An 18,172-nucleotide genomic window follows, 5' to 3' on the forward strand; every position below is an offset into this window, starting at 1 on the left:
AAGAAATGATAACAGCTGTCAATTAACAAACAACTTAAGAACGTCTTTGTAAACTCATCCAATAGGTGGCTTAAAGTGCATAGATTCACCTTTGTACAGATAGCAGCAACTTTTAAGTTTTTGGAATATTGTCCCCTTCTCCACAACTGAAAAACAGTGGTCAGTGGTCAGTTAAAGTGCATAGGTTCTTCTTAGAGCAATAGCAGCAACAATATAGCTAAGGACGGCATAACAAATTTCAACAAAAGAAAGACTTTGCAGATAAGTTAGCCCCTCTTTAAAAGAAATAAAATGGTTATTCAATAGGCTGCAAAAAATGCAATCAGAGGGAGTTATATAGCGTGCAAAAAAGTATAAAGTGCGGGATAGATTGGTCAGTAAGAGCATCTCAGGGGCAACATGGTAAAGATGGATGCCATGACCCACCTAACAGGAAAACCACTAAATGGTGGCCAGTGTTCAGTATTAGCCTAGTAAGATAAAATCTATACTCCGACTTAGTTATCCAAAACAAGTATGGTTTCATACCTGAAGTTGTAGTGATTTGCATATACCTTATGACTGAAGGTATGTCCAGGGTACTCTCAAGTCTTATTTCCTCTGTAGCTGATTCGTAGAGCTCTTTAAGTACCATTTAGATTTAGGAGCAATGCTTTCAGGGCTATCAAAGAAGTGTCTGCAACAAGTGGTTTTTGATTATGTCAGCCACGGAATTGCAGCCATATCGTCCAATCTTAAGTAATCAACAAACACCCATCTGAAAAACTGGGCCTTAGGGGTACTTCATATCTTAAGCCATAGAAGGAGTGGTGCCAACCTAATACGATCTTCTATGAAGCCTAATCCCAGTTCCGTGTGTACAATAAAACTCTCATTAGCTCTGGGAATGGCTATGAGCCAACATAAAAAACTGTTTTCAGCAGCTTGAAGTTTCCCAGATGCAGCATAGCCCTAAACTCCAGCTCCGTAAGTACCAACTTCTAAACATGTACTTTTATAAAGCTAGACTCATTCACAAACCAGCTTTTGACCTAGACTTATAGCGAATCTGACTATAGCATCACCCCCGCCCCTATTTTTTGTGCTCTGTGGGTTATTAACCTTTCCCATTGCCCTCCAAAATCAAATAAAATACCTAAGTAATTAAAAATTTTCAGTGGGTCTCATCTCTATAAAAAATGTTTTAGATGAAAAAAAATTAGGTCCATGTGACATAGTAAAAGACTTTTGCTGCTTCACCTTAAGCGTAAAATTGGACATCAGATCATTAAAACCACATCATCTGCATTCAGCAATACCGGAACTGCAGAGTACCATATCTAGGGACATGTTTATTGCACATACGTAATGTTGTATTTAAAGAATTAATATAAAATAAAAAAGGAAGGGAGCTAGTATGGAACCCTACTTAACTCCTCTGACCACCCTAATTAAAGCTGTACAGTCCCTAATCCGTGAGTTATGCACTCTGGTTGGAGAGTCCTGGTAAAGCCACCTTATAAGATCTAATAATGGTATATCAATGCTTGCCTGCCCCATCAGGTCTCACAATAGTTCCATATCTACCATGTCAAAGGCACAGAAGAGGTCCATAAAGGCAATGTGCAAAACCCCTCTCCTGGCCTTGACGTATTTACCCAGGATGAGTGTGAGATTAAGGGCCTGCTCTGCTGTCTCTAATCCTGGTCGGAAGTCAGATTGTACGGGACTGAAAAAGGAGTTCGCCTCTGCCCGGTACTATAGTTTCCTCAAAATGACACAACCTAAAATCTTCGCCGAGTCGATCAGTGACACTGGGCAGTAACATGCAGGCAAATTGTGATCACATTTTTCATAAATAGGGACTTTTGTTGATTCTTTCAAAGAGGTGATCAGACACCACTTTACTGCAGCCCTCAGCACAGTTGTAACCAAAGGGGCTAAAAAATCTACATTAGATTTAAACAGGTCTGCTGGTACCCCATCCGGTCCAGGGCCTTTTTCATCTGTGGCACTCATTATAGCATCAGTTACTGAGGCTAAGTCTATAAGGTTGGCAATCCAGCTTTCTTAAAAAAAACAAGCCCACTTTTATTACCATCCATTCCCTTCCTATTAGCTATGTTGAAAACTGATGAATAATGATCAACCCAGTCTTGTTCGGGAATGTGGCACATAATCTCTACGGAAGGATTATCTGCAAAGAAAGGGCAGTTAACTGTGTCCCAAAATAATCTAAGATCCTTCAGCTCTGCAGCTTTATATAAATCCTCCCATGCTCTCACCCTAATATTGTGTTTCCTTTGCTAAAGGGCTTGCTTGTATTTGAGCCTTGCCACTCTAAGGTCCATAATATTACATTGGGTGGTGTTGGTAGCTATTTTAAGGGCTTTGAGTGCTACAATACACTAATTAGAAAATCATGATTTACCCATGCAGTCTTTAAAAGGTTTATTAAGGGGGCGTGGCCAGCATGGCGGTGTGAGCGGAAGTGTTCCGTCCTTGCTCCGCCGCCCGTGCCTTGAAAATAGCGTAGCGGCCCCAGGGGGGGGTGAAGGCGGGGGTCCGACTGAGCATGTCGGACGCCCCAGACGGTGAGGAGCCCCGGAGGGCTCGGGACACCTGCACTTTCCCTGTGCAAGGCGGCGGAGCCACGGGGCCTGTTCCGACGCCCAGAGCAGGCGTGCGTGGCCTGCGGCGGCTCGGGCTGTTTGGCAGCCTTTGAGCCTTGTGGCTCCATGTTCGGGGAGCTGTGAGACGGCGCCCCAGGAGGGCTCGGTGCTGCTGGTGCCCCGTGGGGCCGTTTTCAGCACTTGAGGGGACCAGAGAACTGGTGCCTGGGGCGGCGGGGGCTGGGCCCATGGCGGGAGACACGGGTTGGCTCCCACTGAGCCAGGCGCCTGGCTTGGGGCAATGAGCAGCCCCTGAGGAGGTGGGGCCCCAGGCCCGTGTATCGGCAGTGCAGGCGGCCCGCGGGGGACCTTGCCGGTGCCGCGATTCGAGGAGCGGCTGAGCAGTGAGGTGAGTCACCATTGTGCAGTGGTGATTGGTGGCGAAGCTGGACCAGGCATTTAGTTCCTGGGTGATGGGCAGCCCCTGGTGAGACAGGACCCGGAGCACACGGAGCGTCGGGCGGGTGGCCCTTGGAGGTCCCTATTGTCACCAGGAAATAAGGAGCGGCTGAGAGGTGAAGTGCCTCGCTACTCTGAGAGGAGGTTAGTGGTGATTGGCCCCTTCGTTGTGCCTGGGTTGATCCTCGGGCGTAGTTTGGAGAAGGCTTAAATTGACTTTGACGCCCGACGCGACATGGGGGCTGGAGCGATGGCGTCTACTAAGGGCAAGAGAGAGCGAACGGTGAGAGACATGCTCACGGGAGCCCGTCCGGTACTGGGCAGAGCTCTGGAGGAGCCGCCTGCTGCGAGGGCTCCAGAGGAGAGTGGCGAGGTGGAGGACGACGAGGGGGCCCCGGTCACGAGGGGTTTTCTTGCCTCCCTGTTCAACTCGCTCAGGAGCGATCTCCAGGAGCTTAGTCGAGATATCTCCCATGAGGTGAAAGAACTGAGAGCAGAAGTCACCTCCCTCGGTGAGCGGGTGGCACAGGTGGAAGATGGCGAAGTCTCTCGGGGAGAGGAGGTGGCGGATCTCCAACAAGAATGCATTCGCTTGCGGGAGCAACAGGATCTCCTCCAGATTACGGTGGAGGACCTTGAGAATCGCTCACGCCGGCATAATATCCACATTAGGGGAGCACCGACAGGAGCGGAGAAAGACGACATTGGAGAGTTTGTGGTGGAGCTATTTCGCTCAGTTCTTGGCCTAGAGGTGTCCCGAGAGATCACGTTGGATAGAGTGCACCGGGTGGGTCGGTCTCTGGTTGAGGGAGATCCCCCTCCGGACATCCTGGCTTGTGTCCACAATTATGGGCTTAAGGACAGTATACTGGAAAGGGCACGTAATCTGCCGCTGATCCAATTTAGAGGGCTTCAGCTTCAATTATTTCAGGACCTTTCGGCGCGAACTCTGCAGAGGCGTCATGAATTTAAACCTATTACGGAACATTTGCGAGCTCAGGACTTCTCATATTTTCGGGGCTACCCGTTCCGCCTTATCTTTCGCTGGGTGGGACAGCTTCATCAGGTGAAATCCATATCAGAGGCGAACTGGATCCTGGGCCTGGCAGAGGGTGGCCAGGACTTGAGCGTGTAACCGGGCCCGAGTGGAGAGGTCCGACCGAGTTGGAGGAGAAAGGAGAAAAGGAGGAAGCGACAGAGACCTACTGCGTCGGAGCAATTATCGGAGCGGAAGTCGGCAGTGAATAATGTGGCAGCTGGGACTAGTCTCTGAGTCTGGGGCGTCTGGCGACGACTGCTTAGCATGGGGTCGCTTACTTGTTTGCTTATGGGATGTCAGGGAGGGGCCGGGGCGGCAGGGTGGACGGACTTGGCGGGTGCACTTGAGGGGGAACCACGGCCCAGCCAAGACTTTTTCCTCTTTGGAGAACAGTGTGAGAGGACTATATGGTTATGAGCACCTGTTGTGCGCAATGGTTATTTGTTGTTGTGCTTCCCTGGGAGTCCGGTCTAGGAGTAATCGTGGATATGCACCCTCGTGTCCTCTTGCTGTTGGGTGACCTACCCTCGGTGACGACATGACAGTTAAATGTATAAGTTTGAATGTTCGGGGGTTGAACAACCCAACCAAACGGCTAGCGATTCTGTCTGGTCTAGAGAAGTTGGGGGGTCACATTTGCCTATTACAAGAGACTCACTTGTTACATAAAGATTCGTTCCGCATGCGCTCACAATGGTTCCCTAGGCAGCTTTGGTCCTCAACTACTACGAAGCATGCGGGGGTGGCGATACTGCTTTCGAGGACGTTCCCCGGGGAAATAGTTGGAAAGATACATTCAATTCCAGGTAGGCTCCTGGCCATTAGAATTCGGCTTGGGGCGTTTTTCTTTACCGTTGCTTCCCTTTATGCCCAGCAGGAGGCCTTTCTGAGACGGTCAATCTCCCCTGTCCTTAGCTCACCAGATAGCGCTATGTTAATAGGGGCGGATTTCAATCTTGTAATGGACAATGAGCTTGATCGCTCGGGCCAACGCTTTGGACAGACTGGGGCAGTGTCGCAGATGGGGCGTCAATGGTTGGCAGAGTGTGGGCTTGAGGATGTTTGGAGGAAGTCCCATCCAACCTTGCGAGATTATTCTTTCTATTTTGCGGCCACTAAGACCTATGCCCGGCTTGACCTTTTCTTGGCTTCGCAAGAGTGCATGTCCCGGGTAAGAGAGGCTTCGATTGAGCCTAGGGCCTTGACTGATCATGCCCCTATTACTGTTGAGTTGGCTATGGAGGTAGGTCATGGCGGCACACCGAACTGGCGCTTTAAGGACTCCTTGCTCCAGAGTGAGTTAGCAGGGGAGTCGCTTCATCGTGCGATTGTGGATTATATTGCTGTTAATGATAACGCAGCACCTCTACGGAGATTGTTTGGGAGGCACTGAAGGCAGTGGTGCGGGGAGAGGTTATGGCACTGTCGGCGAGGGATAATAGAACGAGGAGAGAAGTGAGAGAAAGGCTAGAGCAGAGAGTGACTGTCCTAGAGCGTTCCCACAAATCGACTGGTGCGCCTAGAATTTGGCGAGAACTAGAGAAGGCGAGACAGCAGCTGAAGCGATTAGACTGGGATAGGGCAGAGTATGCAATAGCACGTCTTAAGCACAAGTATTATATTGGGAGTAATAGATGTGGAAAGTTGTTAGCGCACTGGCTGCGAGCACAGCGCGCAGCGTCGACAGTTAAGCTGATCCGTTCCCCCTCTGGTGATGTGGCCTGTGTGAGTGATCAGATTGTGGAGGCTTTTGTGGGGTTTTACCGGGGCTTGTATGCTGCGGATGCAGGGGACGAAGCGGCTCTGGACTCTTATTTGGAGGGGGTGGCGGTCACCCCCCTTGGGGAAAGAGAGGCGATGTCTCTAGACCAGGAGATAAGGCTAGAAGAAGTGGTATCGGCGATTTCCCGTCTGAAGAAAAGGAAGTCCCCCGGCCCAGATGGGTTCACGGCGTTGTTTTACAAGACCTTTTGTGTTGAACTGGCCCCGCTACTCACCCGACTTTTTAATACCTTTCGGACGATGGGGACCCTAGCGCCTAGTATGTTGGATGCCACTATTACTGTTATACAGAAAACGGGTAAGGACCCAGAGGATTGTGCTTCGTATAGGCCGATCTCCCTTCTGAACATAGATGCCAAATTATTTACGAGGATATTTGCCTTCCACCTTAATCCTTATATGCCGGGCCTCATTGATCCAGATCAGTCAGGTTTCATTCTAAATCGACAATGCAGTGATAATACGAAATGGCTTTTACATCGGATAGACAAAATGGATAGATCTCGTAGAGAGGTGCTTTTTCTCTCAATTGACGCCGAAAAGGCGTTCGAAAGGGTCCATTGGGCATATCTATTTTCGGTCTTGAAGCGTTTCGGCCTGGGTCCAGGATTTCTATCTTGGGTCCATTGTGCTTATCGTTCTCCTAGGGCGGCGGTTCGAGTCAACGGTGTGCTGTCTATGTCGTTTTCAGTTGAGCGGGGACTAGACAGGGATGCCCACTTTCCCCCCTATTATTTGTGCTATACATGGAGCCCTTTGCACAGCGCTTGTGAGATAGCCCCCTGGTTTCTGGCGTGAAATTTGGTGGGGATCACCACCTTATTACTTTATATGCAGACAATGTGATTCTCACCCTTGCGGAGCCTGCCACCTCTTTGCCTGCGCTTATGGAGTTGGTGGGTGAGTTTAGCCGGGTTTCGGGATTTAAAGTGAATATGCAGCAATCCCAGGTTCTTAGTCTGTTTTTGAGCACGGATCATGAGGAAGATCTGCGAGCGCGGTACCCCTTTATTTAGTCATCTTCGCATCTTTCCTATCTGGGGGTTGAGTTAGCGACGTCCGCTGCAAAAACGGTGGCCCTGAATTGTAGGAAACTGGTACGAGATATACAGCGGGATCTGGAGGCATGGGGGAAACAGAAGCTATCTTTGTTGGGAAGGGTGGCCGCGGTTAAGATGACGGTATTGCCACGAATATTATATATGTTTCAGGCACTCCCGTTGACCCCGCCCCCCGGGACGATTGCTACCCTCCAATCCGCGTTTTTGAGATTCATATGGGAAGGTCGCCCGCCGCGCTTAGCGAGGCAGGTTCTATACCGTCCCAAGAGCAGTGGGGGGCTGGCGGTCCCGTGCCTCCTGAAATATTTCCAGGCTGCCCAACTCCACTTTCTTGTAGAGTGGAGTCACCCACTTACGGAGAAACATTGGTGTTTTATGGACCAGGCGGTGGCTGGCTCTCATATTTGGAAGGAGCCTTGGCTCCGGCGTAGGCATAGGGCTAGAGGTCTCTATACTTCCCCGATTACTGGGACTACGCTGCGAGTGTGGGATGCAGTGGCTTGTCGCTCAGAGCTGACTTCTTTTCCCTCCCCGATGACCCCCATAGGTGCAAATCCTGATTTTGAGCCTGGTCTGCGCCTGGAAAGCCTTAGACGTTGGTATGAAGGGGGATGTAGGAGAGTGGGAAGTCTATTTGACGAACATGGGGTTTTGTCCTTCGACCAGATGAGAGAGTTCTATGGCTGAGTTGAGGCAGATAGGCTAATGTATTACCGGGTTCGGCACTGGGCGCTCTTGCCGGCGAACAGAGCATTGATGGATAGGCCTCTTACGCCATTTGAGAAATGGCTGTTCTTAAAGAAGTATGACAAGAGAATTATCTCAGAGCTTTATCGCCTTCTACAAGGAGCGAGCCGTCCGCCGAAGTCAAAGGGCCAGTTGAGGTGGGAGAGGGAGCTAGAGAGGGATCTCTCGGACGAGGAATGGGACAGCATATTCTATAGAACACACCACACAGCCTATAGCGCGGCAGGGACAGAGACAGCATATAAGATCGCCTCTTACTGGTACTATACTCCGGCGCGAGTGCATGCATGGGATCATGCTAGGACAGACCTTTGCTGGAGAGGCTGTGGAGCTACGGGCAACACTGATAGATTTGCTTTGGCATTGCCCCAAGCTACATCGTTATTGGGAAAATATTATAGATGAGATAGATACGGCATTCCAGGTCACGATTCCGAGGTTCCCATCGTATATCCTACTGGGGCTACCCAACCCTCTTATTTTTCCGTTACGATCTCTAAAGGGGAGGCAGATAGCATTGGCGCTCAATTCAGCGCTGCTATTGATTTTTGCACTCTGGGGAACAGATAGGGTTCCGACTCGCGTCTCATGGCTCCAGAAGCTCTGGTTTATTCTCACAATGGAGAAACTTACGCTGGCCACCCAGCAGCGGGCAGAAGATTTGGGTGCACTGTGGAAGCCCTTTATTCGGCTTCTCTCTGTAGAATTTACTGAGTTGACATGCCCGACCTACCCAAGAGTTTTGAGGTTGACCTGAATTACGGGTTGGAGCGCGAGAGGGGGAGCCAGTGGGGAATGGCGATTGATATTAAGGGGTCAAGGAGGGGAGGGACAGATGGATGACACGGTCTCATTGGGTGGTACTGTTGTAATGTTTTTTTGTTGTTCTATTTATGTTTGTGTGGTTCTTAATTGCGGGGCTGATATTATTGGGGTCTATTGGTTATTGCCATTGGATATACAACTTAGTAAGGAGGGGATCCTCCGGAGGTCCATATTAGCATGGTTTGGGGATTTAAGAGAGGACCCTTTATATGAAACTAGTATGTGTCTTTGTGCTGATGTATATCATTTCAGCCGTGTTGTGCGATGTTTTGTATGTTTTGGTTTTTCTATAAAATATAATAAAAAGATTTGATCCTAAAAGGTTTTTTAAGAATGAGCTCATCTGATACAGCTCTACAAAGTCCCATTAAATTGTCCAAAATGTTTACCGGATCATCCAAGGTAGAAAAGTAGCCCAAAATCTTGTTACAATTTGCAGAAATCAAATTTTCCCAAAAACGTTTTAGGTCAATAGAACCCCACTGCAGGTTCCACCCTCCACCCCCCTCCTATTCACTGGATACCTGACCGGTGCTATAACATTTGTAGATGAGCTAGCCATGGAATAAAAATGAAATTTTAAAATTACAGGGTTGTAATCACTAAATGGGAATAAGCACACCTCATGGCCCAAGAGATGCTGAACCAAATCCCAGACAGCAAGACAAAATATGTTGTAATACCCTTGCCCCTTCCTATGAAAGTGGGCTTATTTTGTTTGCCATAACCCTGTGTATCAGATGGAAAAATTTAATTTAAAGATACCATAAGTCGCATGTATAAAATGACCCATATCACTGTCTTGAACGTTGGTGATTCCACATATGCAATCCCTATCATAAGGGCATTAAAAAATTTCAAAGTCACCCACCAAGCGATTGATCTATGGGTTTTTCCCTTGTCAACGCACTCTGCAACTATATTGCCCAGCTCCTCAATGATACAAATAGGGTGTGGCAAACAAATTTAAATAGAAATTAATTATGAGACTATTAAACTGATTAGGCGAATAAAGACTTAAAATTTGGAAACTGGGCCTTGCTTTAACTTCCAGGTTCCTAATTGAACTTGCCACAAAAATGGCTAGACCCCCCTTTCATCTACCAGTGGTGGATGGGTTCGAATTAATACAGTAAGCTTTAAATCCATTAATAGCTATGTTGTCAAGAGCCCAGGTTTCCAGACAAAAGATTAAGTCAAATTTCTCAATAAATGTCAACCCATCCTCATTTTCCAGCTTGTTCCCAAACCCCACAATATTCCCAGAGAAGATGTGCATGCCTTAACTGCCCCCATTGATTGTTGCAACTGGGAATTAGCACCGGAACAATATTGGGGGAGAGTTTTTGGGTCCTGATTATTTACCTCATGATCCAGTGAAATCAGTGGCCTGTTGTTCTCCCCTTAATGAAGTCAGTCATTATCCACGATGCCAGACAGGACTGTGAAATAGTTCACAAGCAGTAGGGAAAAATTAGGTTGAAATCTGTTGTGAGGATGATTTGGGTCTCTCGCCCAGTTGTCCAATAGGATGGCTGGGTGCAAATGCCTATAAAAAAAAAACAAATGGCAGTATCTTCATGGGACTGGATTTTATCAAGCCAGCTCTTGCTTGGGCCAGAATATCTCCTGCAGTCATGGGTTTGCAGAAAGTTAAAATTACAATGTCACCTGGATAGTACCTCTATAAAGGTCAAATACTACCCACTTGTCATACCAAAAGGATCTCTTTAATAAGGTCCCAATGGCAGTTCACTGTAGACCATGTTGATTCCAAAGAGCGTTGGGGCAGCCGGGGTACATTAGCCAGAATTAAGATGTAGGGGCAGGAGGCTGGACTGAGGTCAATTAGGTTAGAGGGTCTGAGTCAATAGCATTACTTGCTCTCTGAGTTTCTGAATGTAATACAAGGGCTAGGTGCCTGATCACTTGAGGTGCAGATTGAGGGGGCTGTGTGGTTCCAGTTAAAATAACAGCCTAATTTAAAGTACTAGGTCCAACACAGGGGCCCATGTTGATGTGCTTGGAGGACTCAGCGTCTGATAAGTTTGTGGCTGTGAAGCCGAGATTGCAAGAGGTAGTGGGGCGGGCAAAATAATGGGTTTGGATGGTTGAACATTCCCTTCACGGCTAGCACAACCTTCCCGACACTTTATTTGACTTCAACTGGCTTCAGTATTGTCAAGGCACTCGTAAGCAGGGCGCAGTTTGACATCCAGAAGATCCCTTATGTGGATCTTTAAAGGTTCCAAAAAGTCAGATGAAAAGGAAGGAATGGCTGCTAAAACTAACAGCCAACTAATTCCTGCACTTGCGTTGCTTCGCTCAATTTCAGTTTAGGCACTCTTTTACTCCACTTAGGTAGTGCATCCACCTCCTGGGGGCCCAGAACAGAAACTGAGTCGTTCTTTGAAATATATCCCTCTTGCTGGGCTGAAATAGGTGACCCCCAAGCCCTCAGTGCCAGACCCCACAAGCCCATTAATAGGATTAGAGAACTCTGCAGGGGCTATTATAACTTTAGTGCATGACACTTAATTTGCCATAGGTGAGGCTGCCAGAGATGGGGGGTGAGGGGGAACTAGAAAGCCATCTCTCATCAGCGAGAGCCCTCGCTCTGCGAGCTTTATTGCGTTCGTCACACGATTTACAGCCCTTACCAAAAAGTTATCAGTGATCGTGCAAGGGTATTTTTGTTGTAAATCAGTGCTACTTTCCGGGGTTGCCTTACTTTTCCCCATGTCACCTAAGGTAGAAATTGGAAACTTTAAAGCTCACAGTGCCAGAAATATCTGGTGACCAGCAGACCACAATCGAACAAGAAGGTTAATTCCAGAAGTGATGAATAACCAGCGGCTGCTGCCAGTCGATACATCAGCCAATCAAAGGAACAACCGGATAAAAAAAAAACAAGAAGGACGGCTCGGCCCAGCCTCTGTCGGGCTAAAACGGCACAGTCTTGGCACAGTCTTCACCTGGGCGCAAACCCGGGCACGACCTGCGTTGCTGGGATGCGGTAGCGCTTTTCTAGCGCGTCGGTGGCCGCCTTCTGCAGATGGAGGCCTAGGGACGAAGTTCAAGCCCGTAGGGGCCCAAAGTTTCTCGCAGAGTCTGGTGGGAGTCAATTCACGCTGCCTCCCGCCGACATTATTAAAAGATGTTTGGGGTTGTTGAGCAACTTAACACATTTGAAACAGGAACGGAGCTATAGAATAAACTGCTGTGACCTGTAATCAATCTTCACGAACTGGCAGGATTTTATTTTTTACAGATCCACTCGTATTTATTCATATTTACTTGTAATATTAATCAGCATTATCCAGACTTTTAATATATAACAGACTATAATTACATTTAGTTTTTTCACATTTACCTACATGAACATTTTGCGCTTCTGCTTGGCCGTCTATAGTTTTTTGCATTATACTAGGAAGAAGTATAAAATAAACTTTGCATCATATTTTTTATATACACACCATAATGCTTATTAAAATTCTATAGTACTTTAATACAGCACTGTGAATTTAAGTGTAAAAATAAGGACTTTTGTGAAAGTTTCTAGGTTGAGAACCTGAAAAACTAATATCAACCGCAGCAATACAAGGTTCTCCAAACTACCCACGGTACGGAGAGAAACTTCTCATCCACGCGAGGGGACAGTTTAGTTAGTCCTTAGCAAAACTGCTGAATCATCCTGTCGGTCGTCAGAAAAAGCCACGACCAGAAAGTACGCATATTTCTATTAAGCAAATAGCTCTCTTTTGCGAGCATGCATAGGGCATGTGCCACCAACTCATGGGAATAAGGAACAAAGGGAGTCGTTAAATAGACAGATGTGCAATCGCCATGGGTGATATAGTGAAAATGAATACTGCACCATTTTAGTACGGCTCGTTAGCTTTTTATTTGTGATACAGTGATTCTTATCCTCCGTGAAAAATGTATCTCAGGTTAGATGCTGCTATGTGGTTTCCTGAAGGCTTGTAAAATTTCTCTCATCGGCAGGGGGGTGCATGACAGTTTGTGCACACTCACAAAAATGTGACATTGTGATTCACAAACGTGTGTGTGCTTCATTCCCACAATGGAAAACTTTGGAAATCTGTTCTGTTAGAAATGGAGTCTTTGGTTGGCAGTCAGGTTACCACCTGTCCAAGCAAGAACCCTCACTCTAGTCAGGGTAAAAGAGAATCACCCTGAGCTAACCCCTGCTTGCCCCCTTGGTAGCTTGGCAGGAGCAGTAGGCTGAACTTCAGAGTGCTAGGTGTAAAGTATTTGTAACAACACACACAGTAACTTAATAAAAACACTATAAAATGACACAACACAGGTTTAGAAAAATAGAAAATATTTATCTAAACAAAACAAGACCAAAACGACAAAAATCCACAATACAAAAGTCAAGTTATCACTAAAAATGCAAAAATAGTCTAATGTAATTTTAAACACACACTAAAGCTGTTAGCATGAAAATGTAACTTGGGTGTGTCAAACATAACCCTGCTCGGGCGAGTGTGCATCAAAAAGGGCTTGCGATGCGTCAATATCCCTCACGAGTGAGACCTTGCATCGTTTCTCCTTTTATCGGGTCGGTGCACATCGTTTCTTCTCTCTGCAGGAGAGCGATGAGTCGATCCGGTCAGCACTCTTGAGTCTGGGCTGGTCTTGCGTTGTTTTTACAAGCCTAGGGGTGTTTGCGTCGGATATCCAGCTGCACTATGATCTGAAAACCACACAGCGCGGGTTGCGATCTCACCAGCCTCCGTCAGCGATGCTGTGCGTCGTTTCTCCATCCCCGGGTGTTGCTCTTCGGGTCGTGTTGCAGGCAAGCGTTGATTTTCAGCCGCGAAGCTAGTGGCACGTCGCTTTTTCAGCCGCAGATCAGAGTTGCATTGATCTTTTCACCGCACAGTGGTCAGTGCGTGGACTTCTTCCTCTTAGGGTGCCAGCTTCTCCTTTCAGGGTCCCAGGAACTGGATGGGCACCACTTGGCAGAGTAGGAGTCTGTCCAGAGACTCCAGGTGCTGGCAGAGAGACATCTTTGCTGTCCCTGTAACTTCGAACAACAAGAGGCAAGCTCTAATCAAGCCCTTGGAGAGTTCTTCATAAGAAGGATGGCAACACAAAGTCCAGTCTTTGCCATCTTTCTGTGGCAGAAGCAGCTCCGCAAAGCACAGTCACAGGCAGGGCAGCTTCTTCTTCCTCAGCTCTTCTCCAGGCAGAGGTTCCTCTTGGTTTCCAGAAGTGTTCTAAAGTCTGTGGTTTTGGGTGCCCTTTTTATACCCATTTTCCCTCTTGAAGCAGGCCTACTTCAAAGCAAAGTCTCTCTTGATTGTGAAATCCTGCCTTGCCCAGGTCAGGCCCCAAGCACTCACCAGGGGGTTGGAGACTGCTTTGTGTGAGGGCAGGCACAGCCCTTTCAGGTGTGAGTGACCACTCTCCCCCTCCCTCCTAGGACAGATGGCTCATCAGGAAATGCAGACTAAACCCCAGCTCCCTTTGTGTCACTGTCTAGTTAGAGGTGCAACCAGCCCAGCTGTCTAACTGACCCAGACAGGGAATCCACAAACAGGCAGAGTCACAGAAATGGTATAAGCAAGAAAAGGCTCACTTTCTAAAAGTGGCATTTTCAAACACACAATCTTAAAATCAACTTTACTAAAATATGTATTTTTATATTGTGAGCTCAGAAACCCCAAACCCCACATGTCTATCTGCTCCCAAAGGAAATCTATACTTTGATCAGATTTAAAGGTAGCCCCCATGTTAACCTCTGAAAGGGACAGGCATTGCAACTGTGAAAAACGAATTTAGCAATATTTCACTGTCAGGACATATAAAACACATTACTATATGTCCTACCTTACCCATACACTGCACCCTGCTCTTAGGGCTACCTAGGGCCTACCTTAGGGGCGTCTTACATGTAAGAAAAGGGAAGGTTTAGGCCTGGCAAGTGGGTACACATGCCAAGTCGAATTTACAGTTAAAACTGCATACACAGACACTGTAGTGGCAGGTCTGAGACATGATTACAGAGCTACTTATGTGGGTGGCACAGCCAGTGCTGCTGGCCCACTATTAGCATTTGATTTACAGGCCCTGGGCACCTCTAGTGCACTTTACTACGGACTTACTAGTAAATCAAATATGGCAATCATGGATAAACCAGTTACATGCACATTGTGTATAGGAGCACTTGCACTTTATCACTGGTTAACAGTGGTAAGGTGCCCAGAGTAACAAAAACAGCTAAAACAGAGTCCAGTGCACATCAACAACCTGGGAAACAGAGGCAAAAAGTTAAGGGAGACCACGCCAAGGATGAAAATTCTAACATATTCCTATCAAGTGGAGGAGTAAATCGGTTTTCAGACTAAGAAGTGACATAGAAAAATGGAATTCCACCAGTACTTCTGGGACAACTACAACAGTCACTTTTTACCAGGTGTACTCCGGGAAACCTTTACAAGTGTATTCCAAATATCACAGGAAACCTTCCAAAGCAAGTTTTTCACTTTGTCATGAATGAGGTACAATCTATTTCCTCCCATTATGCAACACAAAAACACAGAAACAGAGATTGGTGTTGTAGAGGGGTGGAGGACCTATCAGTTTGAAGGACGGGGAGTGCTACAATGCACCATGAGCTTTGTCCCCAAACATCACGGAAAGAGAAAATGCATCTGTCACTAGTCTGAATCTTTTGATAATGTGGTGGGGGGGGGGGGTACTGTACCATGACCCTGGTTTTATGATGCTGTGCATAGTTGTCTGTGGGTCCCCAGTGCTACCATCTGAAAAATGTCAAAGGGCTGATGTTTGAATGTGTGCTTTAAGGCACTGAGTTCCTTGTTGTGTTTTATAACTCTATCTGTAGCACTAGTGACCGCTACTGCTTTTTTATGTGGTAAACTGTTGCTGTGGACATTGCACTTCCGTCGCTCCCATGAAGGAAGAAAGCATGATACAGTGGGGAATCACAGGGGTGCTCTGGTGTGCACCGACAGAGGGAATGTGCATACTGATTGTGTTTTTTAGTGAGTGGTGATGTGAGCTGGACTTGACGCCCCACCTTACACCCCCCATAGTCTCACCCGGCATGTGTGACATACACATCACACGCATGCACACACTGACATTTCTGGGCAGGGCATTTGAAACGAGGACTGTTTCATTTTAACATCACACAAGCATATTGACAGGTTCCTGCGCACGAGACGCCCACTCAGCACAGGCCTAGACCAATCAGAGACCAAAGTTCATTTGCAAAGGGGTCACATATGCCCCCTATCATCATCTACAATGAGTAAATGCAGCAAACGGGCATCCCTGAATGTCAGATACTTGTATTTAATGGCAAATGTAAATATAAGGACATCAGTGTGCAGAATGAGTGTCAGTCTGACACCAGGAGCTTCTTAGCATGTCTTTAGGAGTAAGGAGGTAGCTATTCATAACAGAGAGAACAAGTATTTCCAATGCAATAGGTCCTGCATTTGCTCGAATTAGAGCTATTAGCGGTGTAAACTCCTAACCGGACTTTTCTTTCCACATAAATTGAAATTAAAAAAATGACTGTGATCACACTATGTAAAACCCAGCGCAAGCGTAATGCTTGGAAAATAAAAAGATAAAGTAGTGCAGAAACCAGGCTGAAAACATGGAGCCTCGTATGTTTTCAGTAGCTGGCCAGTGCTCTCGAGGAGGGCTAAACGCCAGAAAAGGCATGATGTATGGATGCCTTTCACTAATTAAATCAAGCAGATTTTAAAAGGCATGCCCATGAACCAATGAAGGTGACAGGCGTGACATGGGTGTGTTTAAAAGCCCAAAGAGAGATTACAACAGAGACAGAGTGCTTGTGTGCTCAACCCTAAAAATGTGTAACGCTGTGTTGTGCTCAAACGCTTTGCTTGAAGGGTTAACTAACGATTTTGCCAAGTCTCCATCATCAACATTTCCCTCCTTCTCAGACAGCCGTACCTGCAGAATACTATCAGTGCCACTTTACTGATGTTTGCACTGTCATGGCCTGTGCTTAAATAGGCATCCAGTGCCATGGTAACAGCAGCTGGCTTTCATCAAGATGCACTATGTTTTATACCATAACTGTACATTTTTATACAAACATTTCCACCATGTGCAGCACACACCCTCTATGTTGTTAGATGGCACGAACCAATAACAACAGTGGGCCCTATACGATGGCTGTATTTAAAAGTGCCATAGGTTATAATTTACATATAGGGGGTCATTATGACCCTGGCGGCCGGCGGTATGTTGGCGGTAACACCGCCAACAGGCTGGCTGTGTTCTGCCAGCAATTATGACTGTGGCGGAATTGCCACGGCCATACCGCCGGCCCCTCCATTTTCCCGCCAGGATTCCGCCTGTCATTCCGTGGTCATAATCCCCAGGGCAGCAGTGCAAGCACCGCTGCCCAGGGGATTATGAGTCCCCGACCACCGGCCTGTCCATGGCGGTACACACCGCCATGGAAAGGCCGGCGGTAAGGGGACTTGGGGTGCCCCTGGGGGCCCCTGCACTGCCCATGCATTTGGCATGGGCAGTGCAGGGGCCCCCAGGCATAGCCCCGTTGCGCATTTCACTGCCCGAATTTCGGGCAGTGAAATGCGCGACGGGTGCTACTGCACCCGCTGCACATCAGCATTGCCGCCGGCTCTATTACGAGCCGGCTGCAATGTTAATGTGACATTTCCGCTGGGCCAGCGGACGGTAACACTGTTACCGTCCGCTGGCCCAGCGGAAATGTCATAATAGGGAGACAGAAATACCGCCGGCAATGGCGGTATTCTGTCTCCCGCAGCCTCGGCGGTCTTTTGAAAAGACCGCCGAGGTCGTAATGACCCCCATAGTGTGGTGATAGGGACCTCTGCCACTTTTGTGATGGAGTATCCTGTTTACCAAACTCTAAATAGGGTCCACAGGACATTCACTAAAGCTATTATTTGATGTTGGAAAGACTGTGGGCCAGTTTCACTGGAACTTTCAAGTAATAAGTCTGATACATGCCTTAAAAAATTCCACACATGTAGAATATGGGCAGTTCACAAAGGTACACTAAAGATGACTATGTATTCATCCCATTTATCAGGATTGTATGCAGCATATGTATACATTACAGACGTAATCTCCACATAAATGGGCTCATGTCAGCGCTCCAAAACCAACATCAAAGAACCGGCTAAGTGCAAGCAATAGACATTTAAGTAATGTCTAATATGATTCAAGATATTTCTTTTGGATAGTGTATGCCTAGCTACAATGGGCAACTGAGAACGTTTGAGGCAGCAGGAGCATCACAAACATGATGTGCTGCACCAAAAGCATCAGGGGTGGGTGGTGTGGTATTGGGGGGAGGGGTTTCTGATGCTGAAGTTTGACAGCTAGGCAAATGCATTATGGCTTGCTTTGAGAATCCACATAGACATGTTATAATGCAGTCATTATTGTGCTGCATTCGTAAACACATTTGTGAGCAAAAGAACCTAGTGGTAAGCTTTTTATATCCTAGCGAAAGTCTGTTTTATTAGTGTTCCATCCAGACAACTACAGCACTCCTCTAAATATTGAAAGATTTCTGAAGCTGCATGTATTCTCCTTACACCAACCGCACCAAATGTTGTGGTAAATGTGAGAAACGA

General features: G+C 47.2%; 1 protein-coding gene across 1 annotated transcript in view; it reads right to left on the reverse strand.

Annotated features, from left to right (window-relative positions):
• Positions 1–18,172, reverse strand: part of GRK3 (G protein-coupled receptor kinase 3) — a 1,092,546-nt gene that overhangs the window by 974,739 nt on the left and 99,635 nt on the right. The window lies entirely within an intron of this gene.

The sequence above is a fragment of the Pleurodeles waltl genome, chromosome 11 (genome assembly GCF_031143425.1).
Source record: "Pleurodeles waltl isolate 20211129_DDA chromosome 11, aPleWal1.hap1.20221129, whole genome shotgun sequence".
NCBI classification, from domain to species: domain Eukaryota; kingdom Metazoa; phylum Chordata; class Amphibia; order Caudata; family Salamandridae; genus Pleurodeles; species Pleurodeles waltl.